The following is a 24,182-nucleotide window of genomic DNA, read 5'->3' as shown; positions in this document are numbered from 1 at the left end:
CACTGAAATAAGCACTTGGCTTTATTGCCATACACTCAAAAAGCCCAATTGGGCTTATTATCAGGGAATGTCTTATTTTGGGGAAAACAGGGTAAATAATATTGATTAGAGACAGATGACAGATATAGAGATATAAATAGATATAGGTGATTAAGAGAAAGATATTGATTAAAGGGACAGGTGATGATAGATAGATAGATAGATAGATAGATAGATAGATAGATAGATAGATAGATGATAGATGATAGATAGACAAGCAGACAGACAGACAGACAGATACTGTAGATGGATGGATGGATGGATGGATGGATGGATGGAGAGAGAGAGAAAAGAAGGAAAGAAAGAAAGAAAGAAAGAAAGAAAGAAAGAAAGAAAGAAAGATAGTGCTGTAGGAAAGCTTTAAGAACCTGTAATTTGGGAAAGGCACTGGGCTAGGGGTATTTATGAATCCATTAGAGCATTGTGAGTTTTAAATTCTGTCCTGTGCAGCATGGCTGGGTCATTATTTTATTTATGTAGCTCATTATAACAATGTGCCTTGCACACTTTCTATCAGCTGCCTTGAGGATCTGGCAATTGGGTAGCCAACGAACCAAACAAGCATACATTTGTAGTTACATGGAACATATCTGTAAAGTGTCACACCAAATTAAAAAGGCTACTCGCCAAAAAGAGAGTAGCATTACGAGAACTTGAAGTACAGAAAGCTATCCTGGAAACTTTTCAAACCTTCATAGCAAGGTCAGATCAAAACAAAAACAAACTGAAACAAACTTTAGTGATTTATACTAAAGTCCTTATACATTGTAAAGATTGTTTCCAGCAATGTTTTTTTACTGAAAAAAGAAACTTTGGTAACCAAACAATGTTATTACATCTTCAATTGCCACATTAAGGGGTGGGGACATTAAATAATGAAACCTTAGAGGCAAAGCACAATTTTATCAAATATGGATGGATTTTTTGGACACCTTAATAACAATATTTTACAACTGTGATAAAAATATATATAGTAATTGTCCCTTTACTTACTGTTTAGTGATCTTATTTTGTATTAATTATATTTCCACTATGCATGTTGGATTTAGGTTAATGTAGTTAACGTTAATCACATAGTTCAATAAAAACAATAACCACCAAAAAAAATCAGCAACTGTTTTTCCCCCCTTTTCTTTTTCTGCTACCTTTAAGCAGCTAAAACAATCTTCCAAAAAAAACAGAAAGAGTGACATTTTGAATTTACCATCCAAAATGTGATTTTTAGGGTATTCAACACTCAATCTCATATTTATAGATTATTATTTATTTATTAGATTTGTATGCCACCCCTCTCTGAAGATGCATAATTATACATAAGAATTCAGTAAACGGCATTTTATCCCAATAAATATTAATGCTAATGACCAACAATAATATCAATGCCTCAGTCTGGATATTCTACAAATTCAGGAACTGCCTCTTAATTATTATGAGCAACTCTTTACTTACCCCTAGTCAAAATCCTGCAACAGGAGTCTACTTAAATTAGAAAATTAAGCTGGAATTAATGGACTTTCCCATAAATCTCTTTCATTTTTAGCCCTATCATTTTAAAAAACAAAAAACAAGACAAAAACCTGTCCTTTAGCTGAATTAGATCAGAATCCTTGACTTTTAATGGTGAGCTGGCCAGTGTTGACTGGAAACGCTTTTAATTGTTAAAAATTAGAGAACAAATTTGCTCTACTCAGCCATGAGTCCAGACGGCGGTCGCATTGCATAATATCTGACTAGTTCCTTTTGTGTCTATTCTCAGTATCACTAAGCCTCCAATGATGTAACTTACTATACCTGTAGCATTCAGGGGGGGTTTCTAACTTATCTCGCTGCCACTTCCTCAAGATGGCGGCCGCATGCACAGTGCCGGAAACTCGGCTTCTGTGCATGCTCAGAAGAAAAATAAAAATAAAATAAAATTGTAAAAGAATTCAAAGAAAAAAGCAACGTGACAACCACATGCACAGTGCTGGAAGCTCAACTTCTGCACATGCTCAAAAAAATTAAAATTTAAAATTTAAATTAAAAAAAAAGGCAAAAAGAAAAAAGAAAAAAGACCAAGATGGCAACTGCATGCACATTGCTGGAAACTCAGCTTCTGCCCATGCTCAGAAGAAAAAATCAATTTAAAAAAAAATAAATTTAAAAAAAAATCCCCAAAAAAGATGGCAGCCCCCATGGACAGACGGTTCCAACTGATTCGGTTCAGTGAAATCAGATGTCACCAAAGGGTCGCTACCAGTTTGGGCGACCTGAGCCGAACCGGGAGGAACCCACCTCTGGTAGCATTTCAAAAGGCCACTCTTGACTATTTTCTGAGACAAAAGAATGCTGATGTGTACAAGTGACGGCAACTTTTCCTGTTGTCAACTATTTTATGCAAATTCCTCCTCCACCACACTAAAAGGCAGGACGAGAAGCGATGGATGGTAACTACCGTATTTTTCGCTCTATAAGACGCACCTGCTGATAAGACGCACCTAGATTTTAGAGGAGGAAAATAGAAAAAAAATATTTTGACCCAAAAAGTGGGCTAAAATATTTATTACAATAACAGAATAACTTAACATGGACAAAAGGCATCTATGCAGCGCAACTTCGGCGGCGGCCGGCCGGTAACAATGCTCCAAAGCACGGATCTCTTCTGGGCTTGGCTGCTTCTGGGCACCGCAGGTAGGGCTCGAGCTTTAGGATTTGGATGCGTGTGTATTGGTGGGGGTGGGGAGTTGGCAAAGGGGGAGACACCGGGACTCTCCGACGTGCCCCGCGGTCAGCTTGGGAGAGGATGTTGGCTTCGGTACCCGTGCGCTTTGATGGACGCCTCACCTGGGAGACCCTCCCGCAAGGCGCTGCCTCTTTTGGGGCGGAGGGAGGGAAGGGGGGGGGGAGAGAGAGACCCCCCTCGGCTTGCCTCGCCCTTGTCGTCGTCCCCTTGCCTTGCCCTCCCCGGCTTCGTGCCTGTCTGCGAGGCTGGGTAAACAGGGCGCAAACGGGGCTTTGGAGAGGAGAATCTGGGACCGTCTCCCTTCCTCCTCCTCCTCCTCGCCTGGCCGTGGGGCGAAATCCGCCTGGGCATCTTGCGCGCAAACAATGAGCTTGGCACCGCGGGTGGGTCGTCGGGAGGCTGAGAGCGCCGATAAACGGGGCTGCGGAATCGCGCGCCTTTGCCAAGGCGAACCCCACCGAAAGTGGGCGCGTTCGCCGCCGGGAGGGAAGGGGGAAATAAAAACAGGGAGGGCCCGTGGGACGGGAGCTTGGCGGGGGGTGAAAACCCTGGCGCACCCACCAATCCATCGCGCACGTGGGGAGGGGAGACCGCGCCGTTTGACAGCCGAGGGCGGGATGGGGAGGGGGCTGCAAAGGGCGCGCGGCGGGAGACCCGGCCCGGGTGCCTTTTGGGGGCTCTCTGTCTGTGTGTCTCCCTCTCCGTGTGTGTAAATGAGCCGCGCGTTCGCGGGGGGGGGGGGCAGGTGCAGATGCGCGGCCGGGGATTGGCCCCCTCCGCGCGCGCGAGACCGAGTCTGACTCGCGTGCCGACTGCAGACAATGGAGGGAGGAGGTGGCGACAGAGGCGGCGGTCTCCAGATGAAGACCTCCCCTGGATGGCAAAGCGAGACAGAGGCTGTCCGGGACACTTTTGGCGAGTATATCGCGGCCCCCCCTCTGCTCCAGCGCCTCCCCCCCTCCCTGCCTGCATCTTCGCTCCATAAGACGGGGCTGATTTTTCATCCTACTTTGGGAGAAAAAAAACTGCGTCTTATGGAGCAAAAAATACGGTAATCATAAGAACATAAGAAGAGCCCTGCTGAATCAGGCCAAAGTCCAGCATTCTGTGTCACCCAGTGGCCCACCAATTGTCCCTGGGGATCTTGAGCAGAAAGAGAAGGCAAGACCCTCCCTTTCCCTTGACCCCCAACAAATGGTACTCAAGGGAATCCTGCCTGCCTCAACCAACATAGAGGTGGACATCCATTTCAATAACCACTGATACACTTGGCATCCATGAATCTGTCTAATCCTGCCTTGAAGCTATCCAGGCTGACAGCTGTCACAACATCTTCTGGAAGTGAATTCCATAAACCAATGACCCTCTGGGGGAAGAAATATTTCCCTCTATTTGTCCTCTCTTTCATACCTAGAAGCTTAGTCCAAGTATTGTGTGATAGAGAAAAGAATTTTTCTCTATCCATCTTTTCTATCCCATGCATGAATTTATACACTTCGATCAAGTCACCCCTTAAACGCCGTCTTTCAAGGCTGAAGAGGCCAAGGCGTTGCAACCTGGTTTCATAATCAAGGAAGAAGCAATGTAGAACTAACAAGAAATTTCCCCGCATTGAGAACAATTAATCTGTGGAACAACTCGCCTATAGAAGTTGTGGGTGCTCCAACACAGGAGGTTTTCAAGAACAGACTGGACAATTACCTGTCTGTAATGGTACGGGATTTTTTTGCTTGTTGGACTAGAACTGCTCCAAGTCCTCGGAGAGGGGCAGCATGCAAATCTAATAAATTATTATTATTATTATTATTAATTATTAGAAGACCTCCAAGATCCCTTCCAACTTTGTTGTTCTGTGCTGGTTTAATAACTGTCAAATCTGGAACCTGGGGCTTGAGAATTGAAATGAAGATAAAACCACAATAATTTTACCTTGCCTCTCTTTTCTGGTTTGTTACAAGTTTAAGTAACCTCATCCTGGACTCTTCCTTCGAAGTGAGGGAAAGGTTTTCTAACAGTGATGACAATTAGCCAGTAGAACAGCTTGCCTCCAGAAATCATGGGCACTCCCATCACTGGATATTTTCAAGAACAAACTAGGCAGTCACTTATCTGGAGTAGTATAGGTTCCCCTGCTTCAGCAAGAGGCTGGACTAGAAGACCTCCAAGGTCCCTTCCAGCATATTCATTCTATTTTGCTGTTGTAGTGTAGCAGAAGAGGCCCTCTGGAATCAACTCCCCCCAGAGATCAGAACCAAAGACGGGCTACAAAAATGGTGGGGGGTCTTAAGCATAAAACTTATCAGGAAAGACTTCGTGAACTCAATTTGTATAGTCTGGACTCTGGAGAACAGAAGGGAAAGGGGGGAATTGATCAAAAGATTTAAATATGTGAAAGGGTTAAAAAAGGTCAGGAGGGAAGTGTTTTTAATAGGAAAGTGAACATAAGAACAAGGGGGCACAATCTGAGATTAGTTGGGGGAAAGATCAGAAGCAACATGAGAAAATATTATTTGACTGAAAGAGTAGTAGATGCTTGGAACAAACTTCCAGCAGACGTGGTTGGTAATTCCACAGTAACTGAATTTAAACATGCCTGGGATAAACAGCTATCCATTCTAAGGTAAAATACAGGAAATAGTATAAGGGCAGAGTAGATGGTCTATCAGGTCTTTTTCTGCCATCAATCTTCTATGTTTCGATGTTTCTAAGGTCTGTCGATATAAGAAGCAAACAAAACCCCACTGTAATAGCAATAGCGTTCAGATTTATATACCGCTTCACAGTGCTTTACATCCCTCTCTAAGCAGTTTACAGAGAGTATATGCATATTGCCCCCATCAATCTGGGTCCTCATTTTACCCATCTCGGAAGGAGGGAAGGCTGAGTCAACTTTGAGTTGGTCAGGATCAAACTATCGGCATTAGGCAGAGTTGCCTTGCAACTGCAATAGCTTTATATACCACTTCATAGTTTCAGTTTCAGTTTCAGTTTAATCAGATTTGTATGCCGCCCCTCTCCGCAGACTCGGGGCGGCTCACAACAGTAGCAATACAATAAGACAAATCCAATATTTAAATTAATTTAAAAACACCACAAATTAAAAAACCAATCATACACACTAACGTACCATACATAAATTTTATAAGCCTAGGGGGAAAGAACATGTCAATTCCCCCATGCCTGACGACAGAGGTGGGTTTTAAGGAGCTTACGAAAGGCTAGGAGGGTGGGGGCAACTCTGATATCTGGGGGGAGTTGGTTCCAAAGGGTCGGGGCCGCCACAGAGAAGGCTCTTCCCCTGGGTCCCGCCAGTGCTTTACATTGCAATAGCACTTAGAGTTATATTTATCTATTGATTGATTGATTGGATTGGATTTCTATGCCGCCCCTCTTCGAAAACTCGGGGCGGCTTACAACATATAATCAACCCAATTAATTAAAATTACAAAACAATCTAGAATACCTGATTAAATGAAGAATCAATCACACCCACTCGTACAACAATCATACAATCATATACCGCTACATAGAGATTTACAGCCCTCTCTAAATGGTTTATGGAGTCAGCATCCAACAATTTGAGTCCTTATTTTACAGACTTTAGAAAGATGGAAGGCTGAGTCTTCGGAGAGGGGCAGCATACAAATCTAATTAATAATAATAATAATAATAATAATAATAATAATAATTATTATTATTATTATTATTATTATTATTATTCAGCCCGTCAGAATCAAACTCCAGACCGTGGTCAGAGTTAGCCTGCAATACTGCATTCTTACCAGTGCATCTCATGGCAGGTGTGGTAATGATTATTTGTTTTGCTGAAACAACAGAGACTCATTGAGTGTAGGACACGGTTCAATTTCTGCTTAAATCCCAATGTTTCTGTGTTGTCCGGGCTGACTTTTTTTCCAGTTTCATTTCCCATTTGTGAAATGGGGATGGTGAAGGCTGAGTCAACCTTGAGCCTACTGAGATTCAATCTGCCAAACTGCTGGCAGCCGGTGATCAGCAGAAGTAGCTGATCTGCTGCACTCTAACCATTGCACGCTACTGCACTCTAACCTTTCTCCATCCATACATTGTAACATAGAAACATAGAAGATTGACGGCAGAAAAAGACCTCATGGTCCATCTAGTCTGCCCTTATACTATTTCCTTATTTTATCTTAGGATGGATCTATGTTTATCCCAGGCATGTTTAAATTCAGTGACTGTGGATTTACCAACCACTTCTGCTTGGAAGTTTGTTCCAAGCATCTACTACTCTTTCAGTCAAATACTATTTTCTCATGTTGCTTTTGATCTTTCCCCCAACTAACCTCAGATTGTGTCCCCTTGTTCTTGTGTTCACTTTCCTATTAAAAACACTTCCCTCCTGAACCTTATTTAACCCTTTAACATATTTAAATGTTTCGATCATGTCCCCCCTTTCCCTTCTGTCCGACACTATACAGACCGAGTTCATGAAGTCTTTCCTGATCAGTTTTATGCTTAAGACCTTCCACCATTCTTGTAGCCCGTCTTTGGACCTGTTCAATTTTGTCAATATCTTTTTGTGAGGTCTCCAGAACTGAACATAGTATTCCAAATGTGATCTCAACAGCGCTCTATATAGCGGGATCACAATATCCCTCTCCTTGCTTGTTATAACTCTAGCTATGCAGCCAAGCATTGTACTTGCTTTCCCTACCGCCTGACCGCACTGTTTACCCATTTGGAGACTGTCAGAAATCACTACCCCTAAATCCTTCTCTTCTGAAATTTTTGCTAACACAGAAGAAAAGAAGAAAAAGAGGTGTGTTCACGCTGAATTAAAAAACAGAATGTGTTAAAATCAGGTTAGCTTGATAACATCACTATTGATTTTAGTAACATTATGAACTTGTAGCAGAAAAACCGTTTCAAGACTACAGGATGTTTCCCAAGGAACGGTGAAGTCCAGATCAGTTTTATTTCTTACAGGCTGTTTATGAAACTTTTATCGCATGCTGTGATAAGGTTTGGGAAGGAAAGCTATAAAAAGCTATAATCACCTTCAATTTTAGCAGGCATGGAAGTTTCCCCAGCAAAAATTCCAATAACAATATTTGGAGGGCCTTGTCTGGGTTAGTAATTATTTAAAATGCGGTCCTTTGGTGAGCAAATTTTGAAAAAAAATCTCAGTGGCAGATCTTGGGGTAATCTCTAGGTGTTAAAGGCAATAATTTCAACCAGGGCACTATGACCTCGCACTCATCCACAGGCAATATGTGACTGCCTGACTCATTATTCTGCTTACTGGTAGAAGCAGGTTTTTGCAATTCTTCCAACACCATCTCCAGCCAACTCCATTATTTCCTCCTTCTCCTTAGAGAGGGCTATAATGCACTATGAAGTGGTATATAATAATAATAATAATAATAATAATAATAATAATAATAATTATTATTATTATTATTATTATTATTATTATTATTATTATTATTTATTAGATTTGTATGCCGCCCCTCTCTGAAGACTTGGGGTGGTTCACAACAATAAACCATGCAGTACAAATCCAATAATTAAAAACTGTGGGTGGGGGCAGTTCAAATCTCCGGTGGGTATTGATTGCAGAGGGCTGGGGCCACCACAGAGAAGGCTCTTCCCCTGGGTCCTGCCAGATGACATTGTTTAGTCGACGGGACCTGGAGAAGGACAACTCTGTGGGACCTAATCAGCCGCTGGGATTCGTGCGGCAGAAGGCGGTCCCATAGGCCAAGTGCTATTGCAAGCTAGCTCTGCCTACAGTCAGAAGTTCGATCCTGACCAGCTCCAGGTTGACTCAGCCTCCCATCCTTCCGAGGTGGGTAAAATGGGGACCCAGATTGTTGGGGGCAATATACTGACTCTGTAAACTGCTTAGAGTGGGCTGTAAAGCACTGTGAAGCAGTATATATGTCTATGTGCAATTGCTATTTGGAACTGAGCTGTTTTAAAAGAAAAGAGCATTTCACTGACAAAAAGATTCTCCTTGACTCCTGGAAGGCTACCTGGGCTTGGATGTGTGGCTTTTCTTAGTAATCATTCAAATAGGAGTGGCTACAGACCCCTTCCAGAAAGTTTTCTTTCAACCATCCATTTAAGCCTCTAATTCTGGAATATCCTGGTCTCTCAATTTAAGTGCCAGCCAGATCCAACCCTACTTAGCTTTCTTCAAACCAGCCAAAGTCAGCTAAAACTACAAGGCTTCGACAAACAGCACTGTCTTTCTTCTTTATGGAGATTATCAATCATCCAGGTCATGTTTGTCCCAAAGGTGTTTTTTCCTTGAAGACCTTTGGCTTCTCATCCAAGAAACTTTCTAAAATCAGAAGTCAAGAAGCTTCTTGGATGATCAGCGAAATGTCTTCAAGGATAAAGAAACTCCAATTTTGCCTTTTGAAAAAGCACTTGTGCCACACTCTCTTTATAGTTTTAGGGTCCAATAGTGGAATACAGATTTCAACTTTTCCAAAACTGCCCTTTCTTAACAGATTCTACATTTTTACAGGCTTAGCATTGTGCTCTTTTATGTTCCAGGACTATCCAATTTTGCTCGTGCAAAGACTCCAAAGGACCATCTGTCAATATTTAGAAAACTGCTGACAGCTGCTCAGGGCTCTTGGGGTGTAGTGGGATATGAAATTTCAATAAAGAAACATATTAGCTCTTTGAAGATTTAAGTCTGCATGCCGCCTTAATTTGTTTAACTAATGCATACAAGTGGGTATCCTTGGTGTAGAGCTTGTGTAATTTGGGATCAACTCTCACAATACCTCCAACTCCAGGAAGAAAAATCCTTAATTTGTGGACCGGTTTTAGCCAAAATCAACTCCTACTTTCTGGCATATGCGAACTGCGATGATTCCCTGGGAATTTCAATTAGCTGTTGATTTCTACAATACCAAGCTTAGAAGAGCAATTCTGTTTTCCCAGGATATAACAATGAAAGCACATGCAATAATCAGCATGCTCACTTTTAAACAGCCACAAAACTCATTGTTGTATTTTTATTTTTGCAACAGATAGATAAAGTGACGCCCTCTGGAAACTGGCGTCAACTCAATTAATGTCTAGTGTTGAATATGAAAAAAATAAAGTTGCAAAAAAGTTTTGGCGCAAGTTATCTAGAGGAAATTGTGGCACAATCTTTTTAAAACCTGAACTTTTCCTTCTAGGTACAGTGTTCCCTCGATTTTCGCGGGTTCAAACTTAGCGAATAGCCTATACCACGGTTTTTCAAAAAATATTAATTAAAAAGTACTTCGCGGTTTTTTTCTATACCACGGTTACATCATCGCCAAACTAATAATTTTTGCAAATAAATAACAAAATAAATAATTATTGTTAATAAATAATTATGTTTATAAATATCAGGATTACTAAGTGTCTTATTCAATGGTGACTACCAGTAATAATGGTGAGTAAATTGTTTTTAAGGGAATGGGAAATGGTAATTTAGGGGTTTAAAGTGTTAAGGGAAGGCTTGTGATACTGTCCATAGCCAAAAATGGTGTATTTACTTCCGCATCTCTACTTTGCGGAAATTCGACTTTCGCGGGTGGTCTCGGAACGCATCTCCCGCGAAAACTGAGGGAACACTGTATTGCAAGGCAGAAATTTAAAAATGAAGATAAATACTCAATCCTTCATATTATAATGGCAGCAGGACTGCTATAGGCACAGAATTGAAAAATAGAAATAGCCCCTACAACTTTAAGCTTTATAATTAAGGTCTTTGAGTGTTCAGAAATGACCAAAATGACTTTGGAATTAAAGGAAAAGATAAATCTGAACTCTACAAAGTTGGTACAAATGGCTCAAACAGGAAAAATACATAAAAAATTTAAGGAAAAGCAAAACTAGATACTTCTTCCTTGCGTACCCAAATAAAATGAAAATATGGAAACATTGCACCATAAATCGATGGAAAACAAAACCCCTAAAAACAAATCCATATCTCCCTCACAAATATACAAAATGAATACAACATAATATACAGAACTAAAGAAAACATGCCACAATCCCAAATAGTAGATACAAATACCTAACATTTGGTTGAAAATATGGTTAGGCATGCAATATTAGGCAACAATATGGTTGAAAAATTTATGTCTTCTATATAATAAATAAATATATGTATGTAGTGAAAGAAAATATTAATTGATGATAAGCAAATAACTATCTATCTATATTTATTTATTTATTTATTTATTACTTAGATTTGTATGCCGCCCCTCTCCGAAGACTACTGATACTGAATACATTTATATGTTGTATAAGTTTATATTCACTTCTGGAGACCTCACCTACAAAAAGATATTGATAAAATTGAACGGGTCCAAAGACGGGCTACAAAAATGGTGGAAGGTCTTCAGCATAAAACTGATCAGGAAAGACTTAACGAACTCAATCTGTATAGTCTGGAGGACAGAAGGGAAAGGGGGGACATGATCGAAACATTTAAATATGTTAAAGGGTTAAATAAGGTTCAGGAGGGAAGTGTGGGAGAGTGAATGCAAGAATTAGGGGAATGCAAGAGTCAGGAGAGTGAACGCAAGAAAAAGGGGGCCCAATCTGAGGTTAGTTGGGGGAAAAGATCAGAAGCAACATGGGAAAATATTATTTCACCGAAAGAGTAGTAGATGTTTGGAACAAACTTCCAGCAGACGTGGTTGGTAAATCCACAGTAACTGAATTTAAACATGCCTGGGATAAACATATATCTATCCTGAGATAAAATACACAAAATAGTATAAGGGCAGACTAGCTGGACCCTGAGGTCTTTTTCTGCCGTCAATCTTCTGTTTCTAGAACAATTAATCAGTGGAACAGCTTGCCTCCAGAAGTTGTGAATGCTCCAACACTGGAAGTTTTTCAGAAAAGACTGGGCAATCATTTGTCTGAAATGGTGTAAGGGTTTCTAGCCTGAGAATGTTGGACTACAAGACCTCCAAGATCCCTTTTAATGCTGTTATTCTGTTCCATTACTCTGACTACATGACAAGCTTTGTGATATGCATGGATTTTAGAAAATCATCAGGGCTACAAATTAGAAATTTGACAGTTTCCCTTCCACTTTAAATTATTAAAGTGGGAAAATTAAAACCCAAGGCCATACAAGGGCAGCTTGTTTTAAAGTGATCTATTAAAAAGGAAGCAATGAACCTGTTTCCCTATCACTACTATTTTGTAGTTATTAAAGGAATTGGAATATGGTCATTGCATCAGGATTTTATTAGTTTTACAGACGAAGGGCTGGAACGAGCAACGCAAACTGAGCTGACGTTAGCTTGCCCAGTTTTGTGCATATGTGTCTTAAATTGTACATATTTCATATTTTGAACAACAAGATGCTAGAACACACAAAAAAAGGACAAGCTTCATACACTATTCTAAGCTACCATTTAATTGTGGCTTACCGGATAAACAAATTGAACTGGGTTCACTTTGTTTCTCAACAAAGTACAATTCAGTTTGATGACAGGCTAAGCCATAAGCTATGGTTTGAAAACCCCACAATGACTAAAATTCAAGCACGCTGATTGGGGTTTTTTTGTTGGAACCCTGGGTAAGCAATCTTCATTTTCCACGCATGCCTCTGAATGGCTAGGATAAGATAGCAACACCTATTTGCATTTTTCTTCTCCAATTCTCTCTCAACTCTTTGGCGAGGTCTAAATTGCTCTTGAAAACTTGAGTAAGTCATTTGAATCTCTCTTTCTCAGCAAATAAAACCCAAGGAGAGTTGTAGGTTGAGGACTACCTGCCTATCTTTCAAGAGACGAATAAGCAAAGCCAAGTATCATTATATTATTATTATTATTATTATTATTATTATTATTATTATTATTATTAGATTTGTATACCGCCCCTCTCCGTAGACTCGGGGCGGCTCATAGCAATAGTAAAAACAATATACAGTAACAAATCTAATAATTAAAAAAACTAAAAAAACCTTATTTAAAAATAAAACATACACAGAAACATACCATGCATAAAATATATATAGGCCAGGGGAGATGTCTCAATTCCCCCATGCCTTACAGCAGAGGTGGGTCTTAAGAAGTTTACGAAAGGCAAGGAGGGTGGGAGCCATCCTAATCTCTGGGGGGAGCTGGTTCCAAAGGGTCGGGGCCGCCACAGAGAAGGCTCTTCCCCTGGGTCCCGCCAGATGACATTGTTTAGTTGACGGGACCTGGAGAAGGCCAACTCTGTGGGACCTAACTGGTCGCTGGGATTCGTGCGGCAGAAGGCAGTCCCAGAGATGGAATATTAGATGGAAGGGGGAATTGGGCGAAAACTTCTCTATTAATGAAACACAACACCAGAGTAGGCCAGAATACCTATGGGACCGCCTTCTGCCTCATGTTTCCCACAGGTCGGCCTTCTCCAGGTCGCTCGGTGGGGCCTAGGGGAAGAGCCTTCTCTGTGGGGGCCTCGGCCCTCTGGAATCATCAGCTCCCACCAGAGATTCGCACTGCCACCACCCTCCTTGCCTTCCACAAGACTCATTTATGCCGCCAGGCTTGGGGCCATTATTCTCTGGCCCCCTGGCCGATGAATGTGTTGAGAGACAGTTGATCGAATGGAAATGACTGTTTTTTATGGTTTGGGGTTTTCTTAGATTTTAAATTTAATTAATTGGATTTAAGATGTTATATATTGTTCTATTATATGTTATAAGCCGCCCCGAGAGGAGCGGCATAAAAGTCCAATAAATAAATAAATAAATAAATAAAACACTCTTTCTCAACTTTAGGAACTTTAAAGATCTGTGGACTTCAACTTCCAGAATTCCCCAGTTGCATAAAAAAAATTAAGATAACAGCAAATTGAAATCCACTTTAAAAAAAAAAATCAACTGTAAGACATCTGTTTTCCCTGCGTACAACACGTACCACTGGCATGCAGCCCAGCTGAAGGTTTATCACTTCATCTGATGCTTACGGGATCTTTGCTAATGTAGATCCTACTCAGAGAATCCACCCTGAGAATGTCCTGGAAGGGGGGTTGGGGCAAATTACCCCTACGTGCAACTTCACCCATTTGCCAACTGCCGAAGCATACCATCGTTGTTATTGTTATTGTTGTTGTTATTATTATTATGTCAATGCAACACAGCAAACGAGATCACTATGCTGGATTTCGTATTTCATCACCAGTCGGGCGCTTCCCAAGCACCTAGGACTGTGTGATGTTGCGACGAACTATGTTTGCTGATCCCAGTAAAGCGGCCTTTTGCAATTGACAGATGGAGATTCTGTCAATTCCGATGGTTTTCAAATGTCCACTGAGATCCTTTGGCACTGCGCCCAGCATGCCAAGTACCACTGGGACCACTTTCACGGGCTTATGCCAGAGTCATTGCAGCTCAATTTTTAGATCTTCGTATTTCACTAATTTCTCTAGCTGATTCTCCTCAATTCTGCTGTCCCCTGGGATTGCTATGTCGATGATCCATACTTTCTTTTTCTCCACGATCACAATGTCTGGTGTGTTATGCTTCAGAATTCGGTCAGTCTGAAGTCGGAAGTCCCACAGTAGTTTTGCTTGCTCATTTTCCACCACTTTTTCGGGCTTATGATCCTACCAGTTCTTTGCCACTGGTAGTTCCGGCAAAAGTTCCAGTGGATCATCTGTGCCACAGCATCATGTCTATGCTTGTAGTCAGTCTGTGCGATCTTTTTGCAGCAGCTGAGTATGTGATCGATTGTTTCATCTGTTTCTTTACAGAGTCTGCACTTTGGATGGTCTGTTGATTTTTCAATTCTGGCTTTGACCGCATTTGTTCTAATGGCCTCTTCTTGTGCCACCAGTAATATTATTATTATTATTATTATTATTATTATTATTATTATTATTATTATTGCTGTTGTTGTTGCTCTTGTTACCGCTTAGCATCCCCGCTGCTAAAACCTGAAGCATTCAAACACGTGCGTTAAATACATACAGAGAAATTCCTTATCAGAACACAAAAGAACCATTTCAACCAGGGCATCGAGAGATTTGAAACGTTGATTCGAGGAGGAAAAAAAAACACGGAAGCTATGCTGGAATGGAAGAAGTCAGCCAATTTCTTTTCTGTCCAATGGGTTTGGATAAAGTCAACAGCGCCTGGAGGGCAGTTTTGTAGAATTGCTGCTTGCTTATCTATCTGGGCCTCAGCTTTTGCAGAGAGAGAAAGCAAGCAAGAGAGAAAGGACTCTTCCATACATAGGACAAAGGGTTTTCTTCCTGTCCTATCTGTCCAAGTCACATAAAACTTATAAGGAAAGTACTCAATCCGTATAGTCTGGAGGATAGAAGGGAGAGGGGGAACATGATGGAAATGTTTAAATATGTTAAACGGTTAAATAAGGTTCAGGAGGGAAGTGTTTTTAATAGAAAAGTGAACACAAGAAGAAGGAGGTACAATCTGAGGTTAGTTGGGGGAAAGATCAGAAGCAACATGAGAAAATATTATTTTACTAAAAGAGTAGTAGATGCTTGGAACAAACTTCCAGCATATGTGGTCGGTAAATCCACAGTAACTGAATTTAAACATGCCTGGGATAAACAAGAATAGTGGAAGGTCTTAAGCATAAAACTGATCAGGAAAGACTGAATGAACTCAATCTGTATAGTCTGGAGGACAGAAGGGAAAGGGGGGGGACATGATGGAAACATTTAAGCATGTTAAAGGGTTAAATAAGGTTCAGGAGGGAAGTGTTTTTAATAGGAAAGTGAACACAAGAACAAGGGGGCACAATCTGAGGTTAGTTGGGGGAAAGATCAGAAGCAACATGAGAAAATATTATTTTACTAAAAGAGTAGTAGATGCTTGGAACAAACTTCCAGCAGATGTGGTCAGTAAATCCACAGTAACTGAATTTAACCATGCCTGGGATAAACATATGTCCATCCTAAGATAAAATACAGGAAATAGTATAAGAGCAGACTAGATGGACCGCGAGGTCTTTTTCTGCCATCAATCTTCTATGTTTCAATTAAAGGAATATCGTTGGGATCTTCCACTGGTTTTACTGGGAGGCCTCTTAGAGAGTAGAAAGCAACAGCCTAAGGCCCCACCCTCTTCAAGATCTGATTGTCAACATGTCCCGTTGCCACCAACACTCCTTCCTTACCTTGGGGTAGGCAACCGAAGGACAGCTGGTCTTTTTTCATGGCCTCCAGATACCGTCCCAGATATAAAAACATTTGCTCTGAACAGCTGACCCCTCGTTTCCTTGCCCAAATCCTTGACTTTCGTCCCAGAGAAGTCAAGGCTGCTACAAGCTCGAAATATAGTCCATTCCATGAAAAACATTGACAACGTATTTGTTCAGGAATGAAAAAGCCGGCAACTGACACTAACTTCCTTCTCACACAGTAGCAGATCCTGGAGGTACAACATTCCTGTTGCCTCCAAAACAGGCAGATTTACTCAGAGTATAGGTACTCCTAGACTTAATGACAACGGTTGCTAAAGAAAGCAATTGTTAATGGGAGTTTTGCCCAGGAGTGAAATTCATCAGGTTTTGGAGAACTGGTAGTGGAAATTTGGAGTGGGAATTTATTTATTTTGTTCGACTCCTATGCCGCCCAATCCTGAAGGACTCAGGATTGAAGTCATAAGGAATGGAGATTTTGCAATATATTTCCCCCAGGAGTAGGGAGGAGAATGGGGATTTTGCAGTATCCTTCTCCTGCCATGCCCACCAAGCCACGTCCACAGAACCGGTATGGAAAACTTTTGAATTTCAATCCCCGCTTTTGCCCCATTTTGCAGTCTTATTTTTTTTAGCCACAGTCTTATTTTTTTTAGCCACGGTGAAGCAAATCGTGATCGTTGTTAAGTGAATCACGGAGTCATTACGTGAATCTGGCTCTGTTTGATTTGACCAGTCGGAGGTCCGCTGGGAAGGTCGCAAATGGTTATCACGTGACCCTGGGAAAACGCCCTAAATACGTGCCTGAATTTTGACGTGAACCACGGACGTATTGCAAACATTGTAAAGCATGGAAACAAATCGAAAGTCTGAAGTTTGAAAGGTCACTAAATGAAACGGTTACAAGTCGAGGGCTGCCTATTAAGGGACAGGTACTTCCAAGCGAAATATATGGGATTGATTATCCGATTTAAGCCCAGCCACCATCTCCACCTCCACCAAAAATATCTAGTAAGAGACTCTACTGTTGTTTTTTTTCACCTTGCAATTTCCTGCTAATTCTCACCAGCCCACCCACTCCTGGCACAGATTTCAAAGCCAACACCCCAAAGGATACACCTGGAGAAAGGTGCATTCCATGTCCACGAAAAAAAACCATCCAGTGAAAGGAGAGTTGACACCTTAGCCCAGCTGGGTTCACCACTTGGGCTGTTTACAAAGCCCCCACAAATTCTCTTGTTCCAACCTCTCTTTTGAGTTCTTCATCCCCAAAGATTCCCCAGGCCAGCTGAAACAACAACAGCCGCCTTGCAGGAAGAGTTTTCACTTTATAACTTCGACCCCCTTTGGAAAGAAAGCCCCCACATCCCACTCCACAACTTCCACCCCCTAAAAAAATACAACAACAACCAGATCGCAGGGAAAAAAAGTGAAAAGCTTAAAAATTTCACCCACCAGCCAGAAGATCCCAGAGCTGCCCTGTCATTCCAAAACAGACCTGTTAAAGTTTGCAGCACTGCCAAACTCTCCTTGGACCCAACTTTTCTTCCTTTTCTTTTTGTTAAGGAAGTTTCCAACGGGGGGGGGGGGGGGGGAGAGAAAAGTTTTGTTTCTGAGCACCTGATTTCCTGTTCCAAAAGCTCTCTTTTGTTTGGCTTCTCCTTCTATTAATTTTAACAGCCTGCCAACCACAAGAAAGACCACGGCCAGCCAGGGAAGCAAGGGGTGCCCCCCCGCTGCCTTCGTGGAACGCCAACAAGCAATCGGACAACGGCAACAACAAAAAACCAAACCTACCCACAAATTCTGCACAGGGTTTTTTTTTTTCCTGTTTGCTTCACCCCAGATTAAGTTCAGTGGAAGCTGTTCTCCAGTGCAGCCTATCCTTCTGTGTGAAGCTCCACCTTTCTGCAACATGAGTGGCCAAAGTGGGAAAACTCCACCCTGTTTGCAAAGCTTATAATCCTAATTGGTAAAGGCTAATATCTATTATTTAAAGAACTTTTTCCCTTGCTAGCAAGATAGGTTCAGCAGGTTAAGGCAATGCTGAGCAGGCTGGTTTCTTAAAGGGACAGCGCAGCAACCCAGCAGGCTTTTTTAAAAAAATAAAAAGCAACTTTTATAAGGAAACAGCTGTCTAAAACACACAACGGGCGACACCAGTAAACAAAGCAGGCGGGTTTGGAGAGGTAAACAAAAGGAAAACAAAGTTAGTGATTTTTTGGGGGGGGGGAATATCCAATGACCTAAGTGCCAAAGCCCACTGCAACAACATCGCCAAAAAGGTTTCAACCTAATCCTATGTAGCTTCTGCTCCGGTAATCTCACACTACTTACCATACAAAACTTTAACTTGACCAATCCTTGAATACAGCTCATCTGTCTGGAACCCGCACCACATTTCGAACATAAACACGCTAGAAAATGTCCAGAGATAATTTACTCGAAGAGCCCTCCACTCCTCCATTCGCAACAGAATACCCTACGCAACTAGACTTACAATCCTGAGTTTAGAACGCTTAGAACTACGTTGCCTTAAACACAACCTAAGCATAGCCCATAAAATCATCTGCTACAACATCCTTCCTGTCAATGATTACTTCAGCTTCAACCACAACAACGCACGAGCACACAACAGATACAAACTTAAAGTAAACCACTCTAAACTCGACTGCAGGAAATATGACTTTAGTAACCAAGTAGTTGATGCATGGGACTCCCTACCAGACTCTGTAGTATCATCACTTAACCCCCAAAACTTTACCCTTAGACTATCCATAGTTGACCTCTCCCGATTCCTAAGAGATCAGTAAGGCGGGGGGGGGGGGGGTGTAAGTCCACCAGAGTGCCTTCTGTCCCCACTCCTAATGTTTCTCTTTTTCAAGTATCATGTATGTAAATATTATTATATCTTTGTATACCACCAATACGTATTTGACAAAACAAACAAAACAAACAAATAAATAAACAAACTTTGGTATAGTTGTAAGGTGCTTGTCTAAGGAGCACAACTCAGGTAAAGTCACCTGAAATAAACATATGTGAGACTGAGATTAGTTTGTTAGGATTAAGATGGTTGTTAGGCAAAACTTTGCAAATTGCAAAAAGCAAACACATCATGGAAGGCAATTGATTTACTTCCTCTGCTCTTGTTTATTTTAAAAGACAAGATCAATCTTTCTCAAGCTGAAAAATTGTGAAGTGCCACCCACGCTGTTTTCAAAATTCTGCCCCAGAGGTCAACCAGCAAGGTGATTGTTCCCAGCCACTAAAAAAAATACACTAATAAAATACACTGTGTAAAAATACACTATGAAACCTGAATCCCTTAACTCAGAGGTCCCCAACCTTTTTTGCACCAGGGACCGGCTTTGGTCATATGGGGGTGGGGTTATGGAGGGGTGGAGCCAGGGCCGCCATCAGGAATTTTGGGGCCCCATACAGCCTAAGTGTCTGGGGGGCCCCCTCCCCGCCATTTTAAAACTACTTTATTTTGCGACATACCAATTATGTATGAAATTTACCTTCTTTGGGGAGGGGTGAAAGGGGAGAGTAAGAGAGGAAGGAGTGAAAGAAGGGAATGAGGGAGGAAAGAAGGGAGGAAGGAAAAGGAAAGCAAGAAATGGAGGAAGGAAAGAAAGAAAGAAAGAAAGAAAGAAAGAAAGAAAGAAAGGGGGAAGGGACAGGAACAGAGGAAGGAAGCAAGGAAACTTATGAAAGGGGAGAGTAAGAGAGGAAAGACTGAAGGAAGGGAGGGAGGGAAGAAGGTAGGAAGGAGAAAGAAAAGAAGAAATAGAGGAAGGGAAGGTAAAAGAGAAAGAAAAAGAGAAAGAAAGAAAGAATGAAAGAGAAATAAAAATAGAGAGGGGGAATGAAAGAAATGGAAGGAGGGAAGGAGAGAAAGAAAAAGAAAGAAAGAAAGCAAGAGAGAAAAAAGAATGAAAGAGCAAGAGAGCAAAAGAAAGAGAGAAAGAAAGAAAGAAAGAAAGGCAACTTCAAAGAAAGGCTCACTGAGCATCTCTCACTCTCTTTCTATCCCTCTTTCTTTCTCTCTCTTCCTTTCTATCTCTCCTCTTCCTTTATCTCCTCTCTCTCTCTCCCTCTCTCTTTCTCTCCCCCCTCTCTCCCTCTCTCCCTCTCTTGCTATCTCTCCCCCCTCTCCCTCTCTCTTTCTCTTTCTCTCTCTCCCTCTCTCTCTTTCTCCCTCTCCCTCTCTTTCTCACTCTCCCCCCTCTCTCCATTTCTCTTTCTCCCTCTCTTTCTCTCTCTCTCCCCCCTCTCTCCCTCTCTTTCTCTCTCTCCCTCTCTTGCTATCTCTTTCTCTCCCCCTCTCTTTCTCTCCCTCCCTCTCTTGCTATCTCTTTCTCTCTCTTTCTCCCCCCTCTCTCCCTCTCTCTTTCTCCCTCTCCCTCTCTTTCTCTCTCTCTCCCCCTCTCTCTTTCTCTCTCTTTCTGTCTCCCCTCTCTCCCTCTCTCTCTCCCTCTCTTGCCATCTCTTTCTCTCCCTCTCTCTTTCTCTCTCTCCCTCTCTTGCTATCTCTTTCTCTCTTTCTTTCCCCCCTCTCTCCCTCTCTCTTTCTCTCTCTCCCTCTGTTGCTATCCCCCCTCTCTTTCTCTCTGTCCCTCTCTTGCTAACCTCCTGTCTCCCTCTCTTGCTATCTCTTTCTCTCCCCCCTCTCTTTCTCTCTCCCTCTCTTGCTATCTCTTTCTCTCCCCCTCTCTCCATCTCTCTTTCTCTCTCTCCCTCTCTTGCTATCTCTTTCTTTCTCTTTCTGCCCCCCCTCTCCCTCTCTCTTTCTCTCTCCTTCTCTTTCTCCCTCTGTTGCTATCCCCCCTCTCTCTTTCTCTCTGTCCCTCTGTTGCTAACCCCCCCTCTCTCCCTCTGTTGCTATCTCTTTCTCTTCCCCCCTCTCTCTTTTTTTCTCTCAGCAGCGGCAGCAGGGTGATCAGCTGTGAGGCGGAGCTACGGAACCGAGGCACGGACGGCGGCGGCGCAGGCTCGCCCAGCTGGGAGGCGGTGTTCTCGCCCCCCCCCCCAGCTGAAACTGACATCCGGCCGGGGCGATTCTTCCCCGGCCGGACAAGCACGCTTGTGCTGCCAAAGGCAGCGTGTGGGCAAGCCTGCGCTCTGCTCAGGCTCGCCCAGCTGGGAGGCGGTGTTCTCGCCCCCCCCCAGCTGAAACTGAGGTCCGGCCGGGGCGATTCTTCCCCGGCCGGACAGGCACGCTCGTCCCGCTCATCGCCCGTATCCAGCAGATAGGCTTTGAGTTTTTGGCTGGGGGGGGAGAAGTAGGACCTTCCTAACTCCCCCCCAGCCAAAATCACAAAGCCAGGCAGCCCCCAGCCGCCAAAGGAGCCTCCTGATTCTCCCCGCCCTGCCCGACGCCCCACCCTGTCCTGCATAATGTCTTCTGCCGGGAGGGCAGCGCCGCCGCGGACCGGCTGGAAAACCCCAACGGCCCGGTCCCGGTCCGCGGACCGGCGGTTGGGGACCTCTGCCTTAACTTATCAACTGCAAACCCTTTTATTCTCCTCGAGAGTTTACTTCATTTCTACTTAGAAACATAGAAGACTGACAGCAGAAAAAGACTTCATGGTCCATCTAGTACAGTGATTTTCAACCTTTTTTGAGCCGCGGCACATTTTTTACATTTACAAAACCCTGGGGCACATTGAGCGGGAGGGGGGGAGCTAAAAAAAGTTTGGACAAAAAATATCTCTCTCTCTCTTCCTCCCCTTCACTCTATTTCTTTCTCCCTCCCTCTCTCTCCCTTCCTTCCTCTTTCTTTCTCTCTCTCTCCATCCCTCTTTCTTTCTCTTCTTTCCTTCCTCTCTTTTTTGCTCTCTTTCTCTCTCCCTCCCTACCTCCCTCTATGTCTTTCTCTCTCTCTCCTTCCCTCCCTCTCTTTCTCTCTCTCTCTCTTGCTTTCTTTCTCTCTCTTGCTCTCTTTCTCTCTCTCTTTCTCTTGCTTTCTCTCTTGCTTTCTTTCTCTCTTGCTTTCTCTGTCTCTTGCTTTCTTTCTCTCTCTTTTTCTTTCTTTCTCTCTGAGCTTCGCGGCACACCTGACCATGTCTCGCGGCACACTAGTGTGCCACGGCACACTGGTTGAAAAACACTGATCTAGTATGCCCTTATACTATTTCCTGTATTTTATCTTAGGATGGATATATGTTTATCCCAGGCATGTTTAAATTCAGTTACTGAGGATTTATCAACCATGTCTGCTGGAAGTTTGTTCCAAGGATCTACTACTCTTTCAGTAAAATAATATTTTCTCATGTTGCTTTTGATCTTTCCCCCAACTAACTTGAGATTGTGCCCCCTTGATCTTGTGTTCACTTTCCTATTAAAAACACTTCCCTCCTGAACCTTATTTAACCCTTTAACATATTTAAATGTTTCGATCATGTCCCCCCTTTTCCTTCTATCCTCCAGACTATACAGATTGAGTTCATGAAGTCTTTCCTGATACGTTTTATGCTTAAGACCTTCCATCATTCTTGTAGCCCGCCTTTGGACTCCTTCAATTTTGTAAAAATATTTTTGTAAGTGAGGTCTCCAGAACTGGATACAGTATTCCAAATGGGGTCTCACCAGCGCTCTATATAACGGGATCACAAAATCCCTCTTCCTGCTTATTATACCTCTATACTTATTGCAGTATATCTTCATCCACGAACCTGCGTAAACATTAAGGCATTAAGGACTCTGGCTGATCAGATTATGGAGGCTGAAGCCAAACACCCAGATTCACTGGCCATTATTTTGGGAGATTTAAGCAAGGCAAACTTAAGGGAAGAGCTACCAAAATACTTTCAGCATGTCAATTGTCCCACTAGAGGCAACAATACTTTAGACCAATGATGGTGAACCTTGGGTGCCAAAAATGTGCACAAGGGTGCATGCCCGCACCCATAATTCAATCCTCATGTTCCACAGCCTCCTTGCGTATGTGCAGGTAACCCCCTCGCACTGCCCCAACTCCTCTGCATGTACAAACCCCAGAGGTTTCCTATGCGACCCCTCTGGCACCATGTTTTGGGCCTCCAGAGTCCAGAAATGGCCCATTTCCAGACTTCTGGGAGGCCCATATTTTGCCCTTCCTAGGCTCTAGAGCAGTGATGGCGAACCTTTTTTTCCACAGGTGCCGAAAGAGGGTGGGCATGCGTTATCGTGCATGCCAGAGTGCCCACACCCCTAATTCAATGCCTGGGGAGGGTGAAAAGAGTCCTCTGGAGGTTGGAAATGGTTTCTTTCCCAACTTCTGGTGGTCCAGTAAGGCTCATGTTTCACCCTCCCCAGGCTCCAGAGGCTTCCTCGGAGCTGGGAGAGGGTAAAAACACCCTCCATTCCTCCGGAGGCTCTCTGGAAGCCAAAAATGCCCCCCAGAACCTCTGTGCGAGACAAAAATCAGCTGGCCAGATTGGAGCTGAGCTAGGGCAGCAGCTCACATGCCAACAGATATGGCATCGGTGCCATAGGTTCGCCATCACTGCTCTAGAGGCATCCCTGGAGCCTAGGGCGGGCAAAAAATGGCCTCCCCCACCCCCCTGGAGGCCCTCTGGAAGCCAAAAATGCCCTCCCAGAGCCTCTGCATTATACTTACTTGGCATCCAAAACAGGCCGCATGGAGCTGAGTTAGGGCAATGGCTCACATGCCCACTGATATGGCTCTGTTTGCCACCTGTGGCACACGTGCCATAGATTCGCCATCACGGCTTTAGACTATTGCTACACAACTATGAGTCATTCTGATCATTGCATGATTCACCTCGTACCTGTTTACCAAAAATTAAATCAGTGAAGACTGATTTATGGAGGCAAAGTTAAAGCGATTGGTTTGTAATTTTGTTGCTTGTATCCTTACAATTTATATAGACTGGTTCCTAATATGATTGGATTGCTTTTTCGTACTTGGACTATCATTAAGTGTTGTACCTTATGATTCTTGATGAATGTAGCTTGTCATTTTATGTACATTGAAAGCATATGCACCAAGACAAATTCCTTCTGTGTCCAATCGTATTTGGCCAATAAAAAATGCAATGCTCTTCTAAATCAGTGGTCTCCAACTTTGGTAGCTTTGAGCTTTTCACTGCCTGTTTCAGGTGCCATTGGCGATTTGTCCTGCTCAGACTGCCAGATCTTCTCAAGTTCAGCCACAATACTAGCAAACTGAGTTTATCTTAGGAAAATGCTTTCCCCGAGCCAAACGAAAAGTCAGTTAGCTGAAATGGGTGGTAAAAGAAATGTGATCAATAAAC

The 24,182-nt window shown here is 42.8% G+C and overlaps 1 protein-coding gene across 9 annotated transcripts in view; it reads right to left on the bottom strand.

The window, feature by feature from the left end:
* LOC139155588 (AN1-type zinc finger protein 6-like) overlaps positions 1-24,182 on the bottom strand; it is an 86,737-nt gene that overhangs the window by 43,133 nt on the left and 19,422 nt on the right. The window contains exon 1 of one of the 9 annotated variants that reach the window (XM_070730782.1): positions 17,716-17,810. The exons of 3 other annotated variants lie outside the window; for them this stretch is intronic. The gene's annotated coding sequence lies outside the window, so the exon portion shown is untranslated. 5 more of the 9 variants (XM_070730788.1, XM_070730789.1, XM_070730783.1 and 2 more) reach the window with 5 other exon arrangements.

The sequence above is a fragment of the Erythrolamprus reginae genome, unplaced genomic scaffold, assembly GCF_031021105.1.
Source record: "Erythrolamprus reginae isolate rEryReg1 unplaced genomic scaffold, rEryReg1.hap1 H_30, whole genome shotgun sequence".
Classification (NCBI taxonomy): domain Eukaryota; kingdom Metazoa; phylum Chordata; class Lepidosauria; order Squamata; family Dipsadidae; genus Erythrolamprus; species Erythrolamprus reginae.
Note: the sequence above shows the minus strand (reverse complement) of the source record. Positions and strands in the feature narration are given on the sequence as shown.